At 49.7% G+C, this 18,259-nt stretch overlaps 1 long non-coding RNA gene across 1 annotated transcript; it reads right to left on the bottom strand.

Moving 5' to 3' along the window:
- Positions 1–218: 218 nt before the first annotated feature.
- LOC125703861 (uncharacterized) lies at positions 219–4,875 on the bottom strand. Its single transcript, XR_007380982.1, has 2 exons — positions 4,828–4,875; positions 219–1,170 (listed from the first exon to the last, which is right to left on the bottom strand). It is a non-coding gene; the product is annotated as an uncharacterized LOC125703861 (long non-coding RNA).
- Positions 4,876–18,259: the final 13,384 nt, after the last annotated feature.

Genomic DNA, 18,259 nt, shown 5'->3' with positions numbered 1-18,259 from the left:
TTTCGAAAGAAATCTGGAAGTAGACTGTTGATGCTATCAAAGCATCCTGTTTTGACATTTTCTGAATGAATCATTTGGGATTTTTTTTTTTTATTTGAAATGACCTCACTGCCTTCTTTTATATTTTTTTTTATTTTTTATTTTTTTTAGGGTTAGAATGGAATAGATTGTAAAACGTCATAACCAAACCAAAACAAGCGATCTATGCCTCAGCAAAGCATTTTATCCCCTCTCCTTCAACGTTTCCTTTTAGGTTTTATTTTCTGTAGTGGAGAATTTCTAAATATTTGAGTTTTGCTCCACCTTGAAGCCAAACTTTGCAGTCTCAGGATGATCCCACCATTGCAGACGCTCGGCTCCTCTCCTGCACTGCAGGGTTTGTGCCTCCCATCCCCTGGGACCCCATGTTGGGTGGCTGGGGGAGCGAGTGGCCATGGGTGGCCCCGACCTGGCTGGGGGTGACCTAACAATTAGCACTATCTGACAACGTGTTAGGATTAGAAAACTCATCAGAGAAATCTCCAAAATGAACGTTTTTTGGTGCGTGTGTGCGAGTTCAGCTTTTCTGCCCCAACCAGGAACAGATGTCTGAACTGGTTGATGAATTGGAAACATCTGAAACAACTTTCCAAGCTGAAGTACAATAAATATACCTTTCATCACAATCCCTGCAAGAGGGTTTTAGAGGCAAAAATCACTGAAGTGTTTAATACGGCCCATGGTGAAGAATCATTATAACAAATGAACCAAATTAAATGAGCATTTCTCCCTTTCTCATTGACTTGCCCGGGACTCCAGGTGTCACCTTCTCAGCTTTGTCCTGCTGGCCTTCACTGTTTGCTCTGTGAACACAACAGGGCTGCTCCTGGGTCCCCAGGCACGGCTCTGAGCTGCCCACCACCTCTACACAGATGGAACCCTCAGATCCACCCAACGCTTTTTGCAGCACTGCATGGCAAAATGATGGAGTGCTCCAGGGCTACGGCTGTCTCCTGTAGCTCCAGTCCCCCCACGCTGGGGCTCACAGTCTGTCTGGGAGCGAGCGCTGTCGGGACCAGAAGCAATCAGCAAAGCATCCTCGTGGGTTAGCACCAGAAACATCTGTCAGAGCCGTGGAGGGCATCCTGCCAAAGTTCAAGTGGCTGTCATTCCCGCTGTTGATCCCATGACCTGGAGAGATGAGAATCTTTCAGCAGGAGTTGTCAGGAAGAGTTTATTTTTCCATGTCTCCACTTGGCTTATTCCACCGAACAAAGTCATGTTCTATTGATTTATTCTGAGATCACATTTATTTTCCCTTAAGAAATAAAACCCAATATTTCTCCCCTTCAAAAATTCATGTGCTTTGCACGGGATTTGAGGGCCCAATTTTCAAGCGTGAGCACATCCATAAAAAACTCACATGCCAGCAGGTAGCACCATTTACACTTAGGAACCTGATACTGGAACATGTGCTTGTGCTCAACGAGAAAAGCGACTCGCTGCCTCGCAGCAGTTCGGCTTAGAAGGGGAATTCACTCCTGTTCACATTCCACAGCAGCTCAGGGCTCTGCAGGCACACACCAGTGCTGGGCACACATCAGTAACAAACTCACTCTGTTAGCTAACAGCCATGCACTTTATTACACCAATGCGTTATCAGAATGGTTAAAACATCCCACTCCATTTTCAGCTGGGGGCTCAGTGAGGGCTGGGAGCTGTGGGGCTATGGCACAGCCTCTGCAGTGAGATGCTGCTGCTCACACATCACTTCTGTGCCTTAGATGGTGGCACCTCTTCTGAAAAGGAAGGCTCATTTCTTCCAGCTTGTCAGGACTGTTCCTGTCAAATGCCCAGAGATGTGGTGGGTGCCCCATCCCTGAACACACCCAAGAGCAGGCTGGAGGGGCTCTGAGCACCTGATGGAGCTGTGGGTGCCCCTGGTCATTGCAATAGGGTTGGACTGGATGACCTTTAAAGGTCCCTTCCAACTCTAAGGAATCTGTGATTCTATGATTCTACTGCAATTATGGCAATCCTGGTTCTGCAGCCACTCTGTGCAGAACAGCACAACACCAGGGCTGTCTAAAGAGCCTGAGCACTAATCAGCCATCTCTGCTAATTACCTGCTGGGCAGCCCAATGTTTGTCCTGATGAGCAGCACTGCCCTCCAACAGCCATGTCAGGAGCCAGGCTCTGGGGATGCAGCAGTGACAATGCACAGCTGGCTGAGAACTAGGTTTACTTCGTTTTAGTTTTTCTTATTCTCTAGTCCACTATTTCTATTCTATTTCTACAACTAGAAAACTCAAAATCCTTCCCTGGCCCTTACAGCAAACAGCCAGCTGCACAGAGGCCATTGCACAGCTGTCAGGCACCTTGCACTATGAGCACTAGGAGCAGCTGCTTCCAACTCAAGTCAAATGGGCTGATGTTTGTTCTGCTGCATCCTTGCCTTGGGATGCGTTCTTCCTTTCGCTGCATTTTGCTTTGTTTTCTGGAAGGTTTCACCTGTCTTGAGAAGCTCCCACACTTTCATGCACTGAACCAGAGGACTGAAATTTGGCAGGGAGCAAACCTAGAGATGCACTTTTTGTTGTCCTTTCAGAAAATAAAAACACAATGCATATGTTTGGTCAAAGTACAAGCCTTTGAAATACCCTCTCACACACACATCCTGCCCTGTGCACCATGCAGCCCATGCCATGCACCCTGCACTGTGCATCCCACACTCAGTATTTCACACCCTACATGGGGACAGATTCCTGTCCCACATAACAAAGCCAGCACTGCTGTGTTCCCTGGCACAGCCTCTGTTTCCCATCGTCTGTTCCCGTTCAGATGCAGCTCAGCCGCAACCCAGCGCCTGCATGAGAACTTGCTCCATCTGAGGCAGCTTTCTCATTTAAGAAAAAAATACTCTGGAAGCCACTGCCTCCCTCCCCTTGCCAGCAAGTTTAGAGTTTCATAAAGCCCGTGTGGTAATAGGTTACAAATGTACCTATCCGTTTTACATTTGTTTTTATTCAGGCCCCGTGAGCGCCCTGCAAACCCCGACCCAGGCAGGGGAAGGCTGCCCTGCCAGCTCTTTCCCTCTCTCCTCTCCAGAGAAGGCCACGAGTGAATTGTTCTTCCATAATCTAAACCAACACTCCTCCCTGGCAAATTGGATTTCAGTTAAACCCTGTGACTTATGTGCAAATCCTCACAGCGGATCGCCTTGCGCAAAGCTCCCCGCAGGGCGATGACAGGCATGCAGAGCCACAGCCTGCCTGGCTGCTGCATGGGGTGGCGTGGCCACTGCAAGCCTGCAGGCATTGCACCCTTGGGTGCTGGGTTTTGCACCCCTGCATGGTGGGCATTGTGTCCTTTGGTGATGGGCACTGCATTTTCTGATGATGGGCATTGCATCCTTAGGTAATGGGCACTGCATCCCTGGTTTATGGATATTGCATCCTCAGGTGATGGGCATTGCCTCCTTGGTCAATAGGCATTGCACCCTTTCTTTGATGGTGGGCACTGCATCCCTGGTTATTGGGCCTTGCATCCGTAGGTGATGGGCATTGCACCTCCACGTCCTGAGTATCACACTCTCAGGCCTTAGCATTGCACCTCCACGTCATGGGTATTTCATCTCCATTTAAGAAGCCGAAAAACAATCCCAGCAATGTGATAAATAGCAAAGGCTGAGTTCTAAGAGCTTCATTTTAACGTCAGAAGTTCAAAACAGAGAATGTATCAAGTCAGCTATCAGTTCCAGTAAGTAGGCACTAGCTAGGTATCATACGAGATATATTTCTTTTTCTGAACGTTTTTGAACTTCTGAAGATATTATAAAGCACAGTTCCCAGATGAGTCAACCAAAAAGGTCTTATTTGGATCATGTGAAACTGAAACTGAGCAAAGCCACCCATTCCTAATTTAGTTACATGGTGATTACATGGGTTCTCAGCCGAAAAGCAACAAGGACTTTTCCATGATGAATGAACATTTTCAGTGTCTGGAGTAGCAGCTGTCACGCAGCTTGTCCTTCCGCCAAGGGAGGAACTCCAAGGGGATATCTCCATTTTGGCTTCAATTTCATTTCCTGGTTTTGAGATGTGGGACGACACGCATCCAACACTGCACACCCAAGGCCCTGAGCTCCGCGTGCAGCCATGAGGGTGCAGCCATGGGGATGTGAGTGGGCTCTCTCCCTTTACTGCAGCTTTGTGATGTTGGAGTGAAAGCGGCAGCAATGAGTGGGATCCACTTCCTGCGCAGTTATTTAGAGATATTATCAGGTCCTCCGTGATCAACTCTGCTACAGAGAGCTCTCAGATGGAAAAAATCTATTTAACTTTGTGGTCTGTTAGCAATTTAAGTCGAAGAAGTGGTGTTTGGTTCTATTGTTTTCAGCCTGCAATGTTCGTGTGAAAGATTTCTTTGATTCGGGATGCTGCAATATACAGAGGAAACTGTACACACCATGCAGTAACAGCACACTTGTGAAAATGCAGATAATTGACCAGGAGCTGACTGGGAGGGAGATACCAATGTTGTTTGCTTAAAAGGATGTCATTGACTTAAAAATCATGTTGCATTCACAAGTTACTTCACATGCTAAGATAGGCGAGACATTGGAGCAATCCTCCAATGACTAAATGAATGAGGTCACAAACTTTCCTCTATTTCACCCACTTCTGCTGGGCTTTTTGCTGTGTGTCGCCCATGCCCTGCATTCCCCCCTCACTGCAAGCTTGCACACTGTATAATCAATGGATATCAAGATGTTACAACCACAACATAATCAAGAGAGTTAGGAAAAATGGACAATGAGAACAAAAGCAAATAAAATGGAAGGCTTACCATTCAGCTGGGCTCACCACAAAACACCAATAGAGGCAATCTCCAGACAAGATCCTTCCCCACTGGTAGCCAGCTCTTAAATAGGTCTAGGAGGGGTGCAGCCTGGCTCCACCCCTTCCAGCAGCACAGGTGAATTGCCTTCACCTGTGCTCCTCTGGCTGGCTCATGGCTCACCTCAGGTGATCAATCAGAGGTTCAGGCCGTGACTCAGTAGTTCCCATACACACACATAGAGCAAAGTCTGGCTGTAGTGAAACCGAACCCATGTGCTCAGCCTGGCCAGAATGGAGCTGTGTGATCGAAGAGGTTCTCCCTCACCTCCAACCCTGCACCTGGGGCAGAAGATGCTCACTTGCCATGGGACTCCCACCCTTCCCAGAGGCTCCCACCCCCCTAGGAAGCTCCAGCAGGGCTCACAGTTTAATCCCATCCCTGTCTATTTCTATTTGTCCAATTCCAAATCTGGTCTGCATTAATCAGCCCCATTGTTTTAATTAGAATATCTCAAAGATGAGCAGCAGCAGTCCTTGCGGTGATTTCTTTGGAGCTGCTCTCTCTCTGTGGTTAGATGTTGCTGTAGGGATGAGGTTCCTGTGCCTGTCTTCTGGTGGCACAACCGGTGTGGGGCTGTGAGGAAGAAATGAGCAGCACCAGGGAGGCAGGAGGGGCTGTGAGGTGGCAGGTGGAAGGAAGAAGTGCCCTGAGGGTTGGGGTTCCTATCCTCTGCACCACAATCCCACTGCGATTAACTGGGAATGCCCAGCAGAATGATTTCCATCCTCTCTGCAATCGTGTATTTGAGGGCTCTCATTATGCCTGCGCAGACCTAAACTGAACAAGGGCAGTTCTGCTGAGCCCCTCAGGGTGGTTTCCAGACCCTGCCAGCCCCCCCAGCAGGGTCCATCTCATGCCCCCGAGCAGCGCAGGGTGGAACCTGTGGGTTTGAGCAAGGCAATGGGCAGCTGAGCCTGATTCCCAAGCTGCAATTGTGGCCACAGCAATGGGCTCTGCTCCGTGCTCTGCTTTTATGAATTTGATTGAAGCAGAGAAAGATCTCACTTCATTCAGCCCCCAGCTGAATTACGAGCAGCAGTCCTGGGGCTCTGCTCTCATAAATGAAATACATGCTGCGATTACTGCTCCATTTGCCAAGAGCTGTTAATCGGTGACCCAGCGCGGTGCTCGTAATCTGGCATTTTCCTGATTTCACCAACCTCTTCCAGCAGTTTATGAGCACTGAGCCGTATCAGAAGAGCTACAGAGGCAGGGCTAACCTCACTGCTGCCATGGGATAAAGCAGAAAGAGGATATTTTTTTTATGTGGGCAAGTGCCACCAAGCCAGTCAAGAAGGCAGAGAGCCCTGGCCAAGGAGAAAATGGCCCAAAAGCTCAAATGGGATTAGGCCAAACCATCCCAGCTGCAATGTTACCTGCTTTAACAGCATCACATCTGCTGCGTTTGGTACCATTGGTGTTTATTGTGCTTTAAGGATCAGCATAGACGCTGATGTAGCACATAGTCAAACCAAACTTGGCTTACTAGCTCCACAGTGACATTCAGCAAATCTGCTTTCTATTATTATTTATTTTATCCATTTAATGACGCAGCAGGGATGGCTCTGCAATTAAGATCAAACTGGATTTTTCACTCAAAGTAAAACTCTCATTGCAAACTCCCCCTGAAACGTCGGCGCTTGAACAAGAATGCTGCCGCTGAGGTTTTACAAGCACGTCTCCCAGGTCAGCTATTGCAGTGGGAATGTCCCTGAAGGAGAAGATCCCCCAAGTGGGGATGTCCCATGCACCCGGTGCTCAGGGGCACTGTCCCCACGAGGTCCCTGCGCTGCTCCTGTCAGCATGTAGCAATGAAGCAAGGCCCCATAAAAGCAGCACTTCTGGTGCTTCTTGGAATTCAGACGAGCTGTACCCAGTAGAGACCGTGAGACTCAACACAATGTAGTTTTGTAATTTTAATGAAATACAAAGATCTACCAGCAGTCTGGAAGCAGATATCCAGAAAGCAAGGCTCCCTGCTGGTGCCAGCCCTCACCGTGCCACCCAGCTCCCAAGCAGACAGCACTGCCAGCAAGCAATTGCACTGTGGCTTCAGATGGGATTCATCCTTATCTGCTTGCATTGGCCTTAAGTTCTTTGGAGGAGCCATAGCTGAAAAAGCAAGGCAGCAAGGCAGTGCTGTGAGGCTGTGCCCTGGGCAGCGTGCTGCAGCGCCTGGCTTCTGCATGGGGGAAGGTACATGGCAAAGTATACCTCACATCAACCCAAAACCTGGCTCCGAATTTCGGTCATGGCACCTGGCAGCTGTTGGATAATGCCAATCATGAGAGAAGAAGAGGGACAGATAAAGGTGATGCTGAATGATCCTGATCGAGCCTGGGGTTATTGCATTTCTCCATGCTCTGTTCTTTTTAGGATTTAATGCTGCCAAAGCCCGGCCATGTGCACCCTCCCAGATGAAATCCCACTCTTACTTGGGGGAAGCAGCTTCATTCGCCAAAGGATAAAGGAAGATGTTTCCCATTAACACATCTAACACCCCCATTAGAACATTCCTGGTTGTGCTGAAGTGCTAATGAGATTTCAATCTTAGATTCTAGGAGGAGAGACAGTAATTGGGGCACATTTCATTTTCACGGCTGGAGAGGCTGAATTAATTGCCTGAGATTAACCCTTCTGCATGAGACAGCAGCTCTCCTGGATGGCAGCAAGGAGGAAATGAGCAAACACCTCAGCAATGATTGGATGACCGATGGCAGGTGCAAAAGCAGGTGAAAATGGAACAGCTTTGCAGCAGCACTGTGTTCATCCCCACTGGGGAGGTGGGTGCAGAGCTGCAGGCAGACGCGTAAAAACAATTTAATTTCATGCTTTAATTCTCTAAAGCTTTTGCATGCCCTGTGTCGTGCAGGCAAGGGGATCTGCACCCTCAGTTCCTGCAGGGCAGCAATGCACCCTTTGGGATGGACCCTGACCCCCTGCCCAGGGCTGCACTGGGAAGCTCCCTGGCTTGGATGCAGCTATGCAGAGAGATACTCCTCAGCAAATGAGGAAAGGGAGAAATAAGGTGAGCAAATGTTTTATTTAATGGATGGTTTAATTGCTGACATCTGTGATAAAAGCTCCACTGTTTGGTTGGTTTTTTTTTTTTCTTCCCAAACTTATCTCAGGATGAAGCAGGGATGTGGGGGCAAATTCTTCCTGCAGTCCCTTTGAGTCCCATCCAAGGAAGATAGGGAATAAAATGTGGCACATGTTAAACATGTAAATGAGGTACTGATTTACTGATTTATCTGTTTCTCGCATGAGATCTTCTTTGGCTGCATCGGAATTACTGTATTATTTATAAGCCTTAAACATTTAAAATTAGATGTGTGGTTTTAAAACAAAACATCAAAACCTTCATACAAACCACATTGTTTCAATAAGAAATTAGATTTAAAAAAAAAAAAAATTAAAAAAAAAAAAAAAAAGCAAATTCAGAATGTTTCTGTGCAGGATCAGACCTGCACTTCATGTGGTTCGCATCCACATCAGATCCACTCTGCAGGACTGGGTTCTTCTTGCAATGATTTGCAACAGTGAAGTCAAAATAAACAGATCTGGTTTCACTCAGGAATATTTGCTTGTTATTGAAAAGCATCATTTTCCACACCATCCCTTGACATTTTGTGGGGAAATATTGCAAGGATGCTCATAACCCATCCGAGATGCTGGGATGTCCCACTGGAGCCAACAGCACCGCAGCAGTGCTCCCCACGATGTGCAGCCAATTATTTGGGAGCTGCACCATGCTGACCTGCATGGGACCAAGTTTTATCTGTTCCTTTTCAGGTGCAGCTGTGCAAGCAGCACGGTCAGGGCTGCCTCGTTAGCCCCTGCCTCAGGTTGCACAGCCAGGAAGAGCCAGCGGTGCTTCTGGGTTATTGGTCGCCATGAAAACCTACTGAATGGCAAAGCCTGTTTCTAAAAGGAGATGGCCCTCGAGCAGCCAGCTGACAAAGGACTGAGAGAAATCTGCCAGCCAGGGGTTGTGATGGTTTCATTTCATCCCACTGAGCTGCTGCTGACCCATGTCTTGCTGATTGCCCGCCTTACCTGAAGAAGGTGCTCGGGGTGAGTGAGCCTGGCACAGGGCAGGTTCATACCAGGGTTGAAGGGTCCCTCCTGGCTGTAGGAGAGCCTGTCCCACCCCACAGGGACCTCTGTGGCCACTGGGAGCTGGTAGGCTCAGAAGTGCAGCCAAGATCAGCATGCTGGGAAGCTGGAGAATGGTGGAATGTGAAATTCAGCAACAGTGTGAGGCAGGAACGAGTCTCAGCCCTGGGTGAAATGGCAGTGGCTGCTGGATTTGGGGATTGTGCCCATGTCTTGCACACAGGCTGCCAGCATGCAAGAGATGTGCTGCAGCACATACCCAGCAGGCACCACAGCTCATCCTCCATGTACAAGCAGACACCTGGACATCTACATCATGGCTGAAACGATTCTCAGGTAGCAAGTCTGCCCTGGAAGGAGAAACCACTCAGCTGCATGCTGGAATGTAAACGTGCAACCTCCTGGCCCCTTTGTAAGCTGTAGGTCCAGGGAAGACAGGTGGATGCCTGCAATCCAGCTCAATCCTCATCACAGACCCAGAATTCACCCCTCCCTTTCCAAAAACAAGACAGAGTATAACTACCACAGGCACCCTGGTGCTTTGATCTCTTTTAAAGGATTGGTAGTTGCGTACGTTTCCAAAGCCAGGCTGGAGCTGCACCTCGGTGATCAGAGGAAGAGGTCTGGGGCTGCCATGGCCTCAGACCTTTGTGTGAGGCTGTGAGAATCACGCCTCAGAGCATTGCAGGCTCCTGCATTCAGTCATACCACAACTTTCAGCTTCTGGCTATTCTTGCAACTTGTGCGTTCTTCAGAAGGGGGGGGGGGGGGGGGGGGAAAGAAATGCTGATGTCTCTCATTTACCATCACGGGCCATTGCCCCACCATCATCACCCCATAAACATGTCAACAGCGAAACGCAAACCAAATTGCAGCGAAGAAGCGCAACCATAGTCAGAGTCCCATTAGCCTGTAATTGAGATGGCAACGAGAAGATGGTTGAGAGAGGGTTCTGGGCTTCGTGTGCTGGGGTGAGACACAACCATGAGGAGTTCCAGGACTGTGCTGCAGCTCTCTGTGGGCTTGGGTCCCGTTGCAGTGATTAACATCGCCAAAAATTGGTGGTTTTCTCCCAAAGGAAAGGACCAACATCCCAACTGTGAGGCCAAGCTGCCTGACACAGGCACGGTACTGGTCCCCAGGGCCCGTAGGCTGTTGGAAACAGCAGCACGTATCACGATGCAAACAGCAAGATGAATTACCCACCCATTAAACAAGAAGCAAAGAGCGTGGCTGCTCTCCGGGCCGTGCGTTGTCACTGCCTATTGTTGTCGTGGGGTCTCCTGTCATCCTTTCCACACTGACCCTGATGTATCTCTTTCACCCCGAGCCATGCATTGGCAGTAGTGTGAGTCAGCACTGCCCCCCAGGACCCCTCCATCCCTCTCAGCACCCACTGCATGCTAGGAAAACCAGAAATCTTACTGGAGGACAGGAAGCTTTTGCTAACACCCCATTTAATGCTTTTTTTTTTTCTTTTTTTTTCTTTTTTTTTTTCCTAATAGCAACTGAGGAGTCGAGGGGAAAAGCAAGAATTGCAGGAATTGCTCATTCCATTTCCTGTGGTTTCATAATTTTGCTGCTTACCAATTTTGAATTTCACGAAGCTTGTGGTTTCCCAACAGCCTTCATCTGTGGGGAGGATACATTTCAGTAGCAAACTGAACTGACACAAAATTCCCAATGAAAATAATATGACAGCAATTGGCATTCTGAACTATGTGAGAAAGAAACACAAATACCCCACTGGCTGAGCGGCCCAGGCGAGGAAGCAAAGCACAGCGTCCCAGTGTCAGCAGGTCGCTTCCGAGCTGTCACAAATGAGATCACTGCAGATCCTCCATCTCCATCCGTGTGCAAAGTGCAGCCAAGTGTGGGCTGGGGGCTGCACGACTGAGCTCTGGCTCTTGTGAGTGGAAAACGCCCAATTGCGTGTTGGAAAAGCATGGCGTGTTCCTCCTGCCTGCGGGTACTGGCAGGAGGCAGGTTGCAGTGGGTGGCAGGAAGGAAGCAGAGGGGGCTTTGGTGAGGTTTTCATCTGGAAAAATCAGAGGTTTTGCACGTGGCCCCCTCTGGCTGCGTTCCTGTGCCCCCAAGCCTGGTGCATCACCCTGTGCAGCACATGGGGCCGGGCTGCTCCGCATCACGGGGGCTGAAAGGAAAGGAGAGTGGGAAAGGGAAGAACATCCTGCTGGTTAAAGAGTTGAGCAGGAGCATGCTGTGATGGTGTTTTGCATCTGCGTGAGCATGGGCAGGGACGTTGCTGCTGCACCCCGTTGGGGATGCTCTGTGCTGGGAGCATGGCAGCAGGTGGGGGGTCATCCTGGGACCCTCCTGCGAGCTCAGCAGAACTCCTGGACCACAATGAGTCCCAATTCCCTCAGTGGGTCAGGTTTGCAACGAATGGACCCCACTGTGATGCCTCCCACTCTCGAGGTGAGCCTTGTGCAGGCACACAGCACTGGGACAGCACTGAGCTCTGTTTCTGAGCATCCTCTGGAACACTTCATGGATCGCTGTTGATTAGATACAGTAATAGCTGCTAACATCCTCCTCTGGAGACTGCTGGGGGTTTCGCTTGTGTTTATTGAAAATAAACTCTCAGAGGTGAAGAGGAGCCTGTTGGTGACATGAACTCACAGCACAGAAAATACATTTGTGAGCTCAGAATTTATAGCCTGCCTCCATAAAGCTGTCCAGAATCTGCGGATCTTTGCTTTAGATACTCATGTTAAAATAATTTTCATTCTGTTAAATGAAAAGTGCTTTAAGTTTGGCAGGCCTGTGCTGCTCATGCTCTCACCACTTCATAAATAATACTTTATAATAACAGCTCAGAATAAAACAAAAAAAAAAAAGGAAAAGAAAGAAAGAAAGAAAAAGGAGAGGGGGCTGATGTCCACCCCAAGCCCTCTGTGTTGGCTGTAAATACCTCTTGCTATGATGTCAGCGTCGCTCTGACAGCATATCTGCCCAAATCACTACCACATGTGCAGCCAGGGGATGTGCTTTACCTGGACTTTCCACTGATTGAGTAATGCAACTCAGAATCCTGGCAGCACCCTGGCCTGGCTCATGGGTTTGGGCTCCTCTGTGTTTTCCTGTTCATTAGTTACTAATATTGGCCAACGCCGTCTCATTGAATTGTCCTCTTTCTGCTCTCCCAACACTTTCATCCTCTAAATAAACATTGCTTCACACTTTCCTGAGTGCCTTAGATATGATTTAATTCAAAACATGCGGTCACAAGAATGGGAAGAGGATGGACTCTTCGTTTGGACACAAACCTGAGCCCACGTAAGGACAGAGAGTAAAACAGTCCCACCTCTGTGAGTGCCAAGAAACAAACTCCTCCTTGCTGCAAAATTCAGAGGCTTTGCCACAATTTCACATGGCCTGAGCCACCTGGCTCCTGCCCTATGGGCTGCAGCTTGGGAAGCCTGGGGATACTTGCTCCTTATACCTATGGGCCAGCATCCTCCCATCCTCCCGAAATGCTCCAGGAGGTGCAAAAAGACACAAGGGAAGCTGCAGCCTCCCTGTATTCCTCCCAGCGTCCCGCCCTGCCACGTGCCCTGGCTCCCACTGGCAGCAGCTTGCTGCTCCTACAGCAGCACAGGGGTTTTAGGTCCAACAACGCTTCTAATGACCCTTGAAAATTGTTTACCAGCCCTCGAAGGGGCTGAATTAATGAAATCTGCCCGGATTTCACATGGGTGTGACTGAGAGCAGGGAGGAACCCACCGGTCACCCCGCAGAGGAGCCTGTGGGCTGAACGTGATCCCTTCACTCTTTGGATGCCTTCAAGAGGGTTTTTTCTCCCTGCATGGCTTTGTACCCATGATTTTAATTAGTCTGCTCTGTGAAGTGGTTTGGGGATGCAGCTTGAATGAAAGGCGCAGTAAAAAAAAGAGCACAGTCTGGTACTAAATAGCAGGAGGACGTGTCCACATGTGGCAGCTGTTAGTCACATTGCTGAGCCATTGTCTGGGAGGGCTCCGTCGCGCACTGCCTGGCTCTGAGAACAGGAGGGGACAGGGGACGGCTTGGAAATGGAGCAGGAACTGAGAAATACGTGCATAAAAACCCTCTGCTAACGTGTAAACGCAGCAAAGCATTTCTAGCACATACTTGCCTGGAGGCTCTCTGCCATCCCTTCCCATCCCAGCAGAGATGATGCTCCAGGTCTGCAAACTCCCAGCTGGGCTTCTGCAGCAATACTGCGGGTGTCTCCCAGGGCAGGGGTACTGGGGGGATGCTGGGGGCAGTCTGACCCCAACCACATCCTTTGTGTTAGCAGGAGGGAGATCTCTGAGGATTTGGCTCACAGCAGACAATGATGCCATGAACACAGAGTTCTTCTCCGTGCCAACTCATCTAACCTAATAAAAGGGGGAAATTTCCATTGAGCCCAGGGGAGCTGGATGGTTGAGACAGAAAAAGAGGTGGAAAATTATTTATGACAGTGTAATTGCTTTTGAGACAACTTGTGTCCAGCCAAGATTCCACAAGAAATTTAGGAAAGAACAACTTTAGGTCAAGCTGATTTGTTGTCCTGTGTGTGGAGGGGCAGATTTCCCCTGTGAAAATTGAACTCTGTAACCATGTAGGGACTCATAGTCAAAATTAATGTGGAAAATAAATTGCTGGCTGGCATCCCTGACAGCAATGGACACTCACTTAACTCTGCTGTCCTGAGACTGCTGCGTGTCCCAGCCTACCCGGCCCCACAGAGATGACATTTTCTTTTGGTCCCTTTAAAATCTTGTTTTATTGTCCCTGGGGCAGGAGGGAGGAACAAAAGGATACCAGCGCTCGGGGCAGGGTGGCAGGAGCTGTGTAATGCTGGCTGGGACAGGAGGGGACAGCTTGAAGCCCTGTCTGGGGGCAGAGCATCACTGCTCTGGGCGGCCTGCATGGAACTGTGGTGAGTGGTGCAGTGTGAGTGCAGCGTGGGTGCACAGGGCCTCCAGACACAGCTGATCCCAGCTATTTCTTCCTGACTGTGCTGCAAAGCTGCTTGGTTTCTTCATCACAGTGCTCCCCAGGCAATGCTCAGAACTCCAGGTTTGACACAGTGATGGAGATGGGCTTCTCCTCAGTTCCTGCTGCATCCTCAGTCTTTAAGAGTGGCATATTTTCAAGCATTTTTCTTCCTTTTCCAAGGAATCTGGATGCCTTCTCTTTTCTCAGATAAAGGTGAGAGCCTCCCTCTCTCTGATGCTTTCAATTGAGCCCAAAAGTTGGAGCTTTAAGGAAAAAAAAATTTGCAAAAATTTCGCAGAATCACAAAGGTTGGAAAAGACCTCTAAGATTAAACCCAACCACCAGCCCATCCCCACCATGCCACCAAACTGCACCTTTGTAAGGACAAAGGCTGTCTGCTCTCCCTCCCAACCCAAGAGTGACAATGCAGGGAGAGGCCCAGGCCACGCTCAGGGATGCAGTGCAGGGGCACTGGAGATGCTGTACCCACAAATAAAAAAGAGGTTACAAGGATTTGACCCAAGCATTTTAACCTGGCTCCATTAAAGAATGCGCTGCTAATTCCGGTGGTTAATTTGATGATGTGTCATTTCCCTCTGCTGTTTGGTTCAAAAGATGAAGACTAAACGTCGATGTTAAAATTGCCCAGATTTCAGATATCGCCCTTGGGAAAGCTTCAATCTCATCTTTTGTTTTTGTTTCTTTCTTTTCTTTTCTTTTCTTTTTTTTTTTTTGCAGGTCCACAAATGTGTTTGTTTTCATAATGCAGCTGCAGGACAGATTAAAAAAAGCAAGTATCGCTGGCATTTAATATCTCTAATCCAGCAGTAAGACAAGCCTGCCGACTGTTTGCTTAATGTTTAACATCCTTTTCTGATTAAGAAAAAGGTTTGAAGTGATTATAGTTTATTTACAACAAAAGTGGTCTTAAATGAGAGTTAATTCCTCCCCCTCCTCCCTTGTCGGGCCCTTTGCCAGTTGCCATGTGTCTGCTCAGCTCCCTTTAGAAGAGCATCCGCAGAAGCCAGGGCAGGTGTTCCCACTGAGAAGGGCTTCTCCCCAAGCAGTGCCCCCACCTGGGGGTCCCAGCTCCCCCCACACACCCCACGTGCCTGCATGTACAAAGGGAAACGCTGCAGCTGAATAAAGATAATTAAATGGTAAAAATCCAGAGGAGCAGAATCCGGGGCTGATTTCCCACCCCACACTTGGGACTGCCTGGCATTGCCCAGCTCTGGAGGAGCAGCAGCAGCTCCCATCCAGGGGCGAAATAAGGGAATTATCCCAAACTGTAGTGGCACCCCCTGGGGGCAGGGTGCCGGGTTCCTGTGCTGCTGGATGCTTTGCAGCCTTCAGCCAGCTCGGTGTGAGGAGGCAATGCTGTGAGGAAGAGGAGGCAGGGAGGCAGCCCAGGGGACCTCTGTGCTTTCCTCCCCAAGGGGCACGTGGGGGTCTCTGTTGGGAATCTGTTGCTTTGGGGGCAATCTGCAGAGCAGAGGGGTCAGGGCAGGGGACAGTGGCACTGCCCGCGGGTTGCAGCTCTGCACAAGAGCAGCTGGAGACCTTTGCTGTCCCACTCAGATAACGCATCATCCTGGGCACCGAGAGCCATCTGCGCCACTTGCAAGGCATGAACTCTCCGTTAATTGGAAGTCATTTTCCTATAAAAATATAAAATTGCTTCTGCAAACAAAACGTTGGGCACGCGCTGCACGCTGACGTGGTGAAATGCTATGAGGGGTCGGGAGCTGCAGGCAAAGCTCTGCTCTGGACAGGGCTGCACTTCCCAGCAGCGTGGGCAGCTCAGTGAACACAATGCAGCTGGCGGGAGCCCGAGGGGAGGCTCGCTGACATTGCCCATATTACTACCTACGGGATCAATGGAGGCCCCGGCTCTCACCGGCAGGGAGTGCAAGAAAGAAAGGCACAAAAGCTGTGGAGAGTGAATAAACTCAATTAGATCGCTGTAATTGCAACAAGAATTAGTGTGGGGGTCGGGCACATGTGCCGTCTCGGAGCAGTAATTAAAAGTGCAGTGTTTGCCATGCTGGGGAGGTGGCCTGCTGGGTCCCAGCAGTGCCCTTTGAAAAGCTCCACGACGGAGCTTCAGGGCTGGATAAATACAAATGTCAGTGCCTCGCAGCCCATGGGGGGACTCTCAATCCACAGCCCAGTGGGAGAATCCCCTGCTTTACATTCCCAACAGTTGGGCTAATTTCAGAGTCAGGCTTTGATGTGCTTTGGGGAGCCCTGTGTGCTACACACTTTCCCAGCGAGGCACCCCCTCCCTTTCTCAAATGCTTTATTAATTTTCTCCTGTGGTTTTTTTTATCCTCCCTTTCTCTTGGGCCTGCCTGCAACTTCTCTTTTGTGCTCAAACAGCGGGGCTCGTAGCCGAGAATTTATATCATTCTGAAATATATATAAAGAGGGGATAAAAGGAAAGATGTAGGAACCTGCGGAGATTTCTGCAATTATCTGCCCTGGGAGCCGAGGTCTTCTTCCTCCTGCAGCTCACCATGCATCCTTCCCTTGTCCTCCCTCATCTCCATCAGCAGGGAGCAGAGAGCTGAGGTTGGCTGGTACCCAGGAGACAACGATGGTGACAGTGGGTTGTTAGAGCCTCAGGACAGCCATGCAAGTGGGCAGAAAGGTGCAGCCAGGCTATCCACAAAAAAAACCCCAAACTGCACCAGGGAGCATCGCACAGCTTTTCAAGGACAGGAGAGGGGCAGGAGGAGGTGCGACCCTTAGGGCAAGTGCACATATGGTGGCCATCCCCAAAGGGAGCAGAGCCAGCAGGGTGGGTGCAGCATCCTTAGGCTGCTGACAGTGCAGGTAGTGGGCATTCAGGGAGCAGCACTGCTGGTGTGCACCTCCCCGTGCCCAGCACTGCACCCTGCCCACACCAGTCTGCTGTGCTCCTCACTGCATCGCTGGCGCTCTCTGAGGAGCAGCTCATGCACAGAAGGTGCTGCAGCAGTGAAGAGCATTCCAGCAGCCTCACAATGCTCGACCGATCTGCGGCTGAAGCCCCCTGGCCTGCCCCAGCCCTCTCCCCTTAATCCCCTGCATCCCACCCCACTGCTGGGCAATGGCGATATCCGCATGCCGCAGCAAGCAGCCCAGTGCTGCTCGGCTCTTTCTAAGCTGGCATCCAGCTCCTTTCCTGTTTCTTATTATCAACTGAATTTGGCATGGAGGGGATTCTCTCCCCACATCCCGTTGGCACACAAAAGGCTCAAAAACCAGCAAAACCATTGTTTGTACTTGAAGGGCGGGGACCAGGGTGAAAAGAACAGCATGTTTTAGAGCCCAGAGCTAGGAACCATTAGAGCATCTGGAACAGTTAGTGGGACAGGGGCGTTACAATTAAATAAAAATGGGTGATTACAGAGCCGTTCTCTCGTTCTGACATACACAAGGGAAGCAGCGGCACATGCCTGAGCATGCAGTTAAGGGGATTCCTCTCCTACAGACCCGGAATAAATGGGGTTTTCATCAGGGAAGTTTGAGGTCGGTACGAGTGCCTTATGAGGGATGGAGGACCGCTGCTTCCTATTGCCAGGACACCACGCAGAGGCGTTTCTCACCGCAGGAGATGAGCGGGTGCGGGGAAAGGAGCCACGTTCCTCACAGCCGGGGCCCCAGGCAGCACGTGGGAGCAGTGCTTTATGGCTGCCATGCTCCCAAAACCCCTCAGAGAGCACGGGGTGCTCAGCCCGGCTGTCAGCTTGCAGCTGGGATGGAGCTTCCCCACCAGAACTTTAGCTTTCTCTTTTAACAAGTCCCTTAGGAGCGCTCATGCCCCGTCTCTCCAGTTCCTGCTATTCAGAGGAAACTGGCAGGACTGGACAGCTCAGCTTTCACAAAGATATACATGTCCTGCAGAAAGAAATCCTACTGTTTGAGGACCTCAGCCCCGTCCCTTAAAATATGCTGTTTTCATTAAAGCGGTGAAATCGGATTTCAAAAAAAAAAAAAACAAAAACAAAAAAAAAAAACACCAGGATTTGGACAGTGGCCCTTGATTTGGGTCCGATGAACAAGATCCAGAAGCAAAACAAAGGCTGTTTCCACAATGGTTGGAGGGAAAGGGAATAGGTCCAATTGCAAAACTTGGATCCTGGCACCGAGGGAGTCTTTGTGTGCAAGACCTGTGGCAATGGATGGCAATGACTTTGGGAAATTCAATACTCACCCAGCTCATAAACAGAAAGCAAGGAAAATAAACTTGGGCAGATGGGAGGAAGCAGAGAGCCAAAGCCGTGGA

Source organism: Lagopus muta, chromosome 23 (genome assembly GCF_023343835.1).
Source record: "Lagopus muta isolate bLagMut1 chromosome 23, bLagMut1 primary, whole genome shotgun sequence".
NCBI lineage: Eukaryota > Metazoa > Chordata > Aves > Galliformes > Phasianidae > Lagopus > Lagopus muta.
This window is presented reverse-complemented; position numbering and strand designations above follow the sequence as displayed.